Source organism: Aplysia californica, unplaced genomic scaffold (assembly GCF_000002075.1).
Source record: "Aplysia californica isolate F4 #8 unplaced genomic scaffold, AplCal3.0 scaffold00188, whole genome shotgun sequence".
NCBI lineage: Eukaryota > Metazoa > Mollusca > Gastropoda > Aplysiida > Aplysiidae > Aplysia > Aplysia californica.
Window position 1 is genome coordinate 928758 of NW_004797458.1, and position 2500 is coordinate 931257.

The 2500-nt window shown below is 40.3% G+C and overlaps 2 protein-coding genes across 2 annotated transcripts in view; one reads left to right on the plus strand and one right to left on the minus strand.

Annotated features, from left to right (window-relative positions):
- Nucleotides 1–2500, plus strand: part of LOC101848434 (stabilin-2) — a gene marked incomplete at both ends in the record, with an annotated part of 110080 nt that overhangs the window by 19453 nt on the left and 88127 nt on the right.
- The window catches only part of LOC101845327 (FMRFamide receptor-like), a 7889-nt gene that overhangs the window by 3581 nt on the left and 1808 nt on the right, over nucleotides 1–2500 (minus strand). The gene's annotated exons all lie outside the window — the stretch shown is intronic.

Consider the following 2500-nt stretch of genomic DNA (forward strand, 5'->3'; position numbering starts at 1 on the left):
CAATGAAAACCCTGTGAGCACATTGTGAAAAAATGGTGGATCTGTCATGTTCTAAAGGAAACACATTTTGGTCCAAAAAGTGATTTTTTTTGTTATCACCTTGTAGCTCGAAATGGTCTGGAGCGACTTTTGGTACCTGTCTCTAGGCAAGTTCGGTCGCTTTTTTCAAACTCTCCCATGGCAGGGTTGCATGAATTTGTTCTTTGTCTGGGTCTGTTTACACGAGAAAAAAAGTCCGTATTTACTCTATCGATCATGTGATGTAAGATGACTCAAATAAGGCAAAGTATGGACATTTATTGCTGTATTCGCGTTTGAGGGTCTCAGTTTTAGTGAGATGTTGTACCCCCCCCCCCCCTACCTCAAACACACATACTCACTCTCACCTTTCTATCCCTCTCTTTGGTATAGCCCACGTACAGACTTCAGGCGGAATGGACACGAAAGAAAATTTAACAGCATCAAGAATCTCCTTATACAAATAACCATATAGTACAACATAGTCCACAGATGCGAACTCCAGTCTTAGTGCAAAAAGGACGGTCAATTACTTCAACTGTGTCCACAGCAATTGTTCTTGTCTGTACTGAGGTTTTGGCTCTTTCGGTCAGATTCTACATGCTAGTGGGTAAAGAGGGACGGGATAAGACTTGTTTTTTCTCTTGCCTCAGAAAAGACTTAGAAGTCAAAATTAGAGCGCTAAGATCTTGCTTCCTGAAACTATGCACTAAATATAAGATTCACATTAATATTACCACCATGAACCAAGTAGCTTAAAGCCTTCTAGGGATTGAATGCTAGATAAATCCGCATTATTTTCATTATTATTGTTATTACTTAGAATAAAATCCCATAGAGCCTTCCGTTTTAGGAGATGAAATGCTCTATTGATTCGCATTGTAATCATTGTTGTTATTGTTACCATGATTAGTGTTGACCATTCCAGTACACGACGCTCACTCGCTGCTTGTGTTGAAATCGAGGTCTCTTCTCCAGCCCACAAACAAGCAAACGCGAGCCGGACGTGTGGAGGCACAGTTTCCGGTGAATTTAAGCTCATAGTCGGCTCTCCCAAGCCACCAGGCCATTACTCACAAGTGGTCAAACTGCGCAAAGGAAAGGCGGGGGTGGGGGGTTAGGGAAAAGGGGGGGGGGAAGAGACTCTCCGGAAGCGTGAGTCATCTTAATGGGAGGAACAACCGCTGGTTTGTTGAACGTCTGTAAAGGGCATACACCCAGAATGATATGTGAGGCAGCGTGGTGGAATCAGGCTCTCATCAATTTTGGGGCATGAAGAGTTATTGGTATCATCTTAAAGCTTGTTCACTTGTCTTTATTTGAATTTTAAAAATATCTATTTATCTTGAATACAAGGCGAGATATTTGCGAATGAAGAGGTGGGGGGTCACTTGTTTTCAGAGGTAAAATTAGTGAGAAAATGGCTGCCAAAGATTAGTTATTTCCTTAGCTTAAGAATCTGGTGTGACTGAAAATTTACTTTTTTGTGCCTTTACTCAAAGCTTTTCAGAAAAATCCACACAGAAATGAGCTCTTTAATGGGCATAAAAGGTGTTGAGCCAAAAAACAAAAATTTGATAAAAAGCGGAAAAATGCAAGTTTCTTCACTTTGATTATTATGACGAGAGCCTAATTCCACCACGCTGCCTCACATATGGTATACAGTGGACATTTACAATGGTGTAGACTTTTATATTGGGTAGTGAATTGTGTCACTCTCAGCACCTTTGGAAAGACGTATTTGTTTGCGGGTAGCTGGAAGTTGTCACGGCTAGGTCCTTCTTCTTCATGTTCCCTCTGTTGTTTCTGTTTCTTACGTTTTCTCAGCACGAAATGACCATTACAGAGTCAATGTGTTTCTTTTTACTCTAACAAACAAACAAACAAACAAATAAATAAACAATCCTGTCGCTAACAATAAATTTAACTATATTTTTGTATATTTTTTCCACATGGTACTCATATTTTATTTGTATGGGCTGAAGCCTGGCTGAAAAGGTAGTCTTATGAAGAAGAGGAACTATGAAATGGAGCGCCGATTTATTAGTTTGGTACAGGTTTAGAGGGATACAACATCCCAGCAGAAAGACCGAGACACTTAATAAAAATGAGGGTCTTCTGAGTGCAACAGTAAAACTCTTAACATCTTTACCACAGGCGCCGGTATGCTGTGCTTCATACTAGTTGTTCTGGATTTTCAAAGACAGTCTGAACGACCGCATGGTCTTATGGGTCATTCAAACTAAAATACATTTCCATAACATTCATTTAAGACTAACATGAGCATGAATTAGCCTGTACTTTTACCTAGGATAAGTTTCTGCTCACTGATACTTACAGGTTAGACGCAGAAGACCCGGACTTGAGTGTATCGGGCAGGATCGAAGTCCTCCTCCTAAAGGACTCTATTTGTGTCGAAATGGGAGTTAACAACAGTTACGCGGTTTGTGTTAAACACAATCGTTTTCTTTCTGAAAAGGAG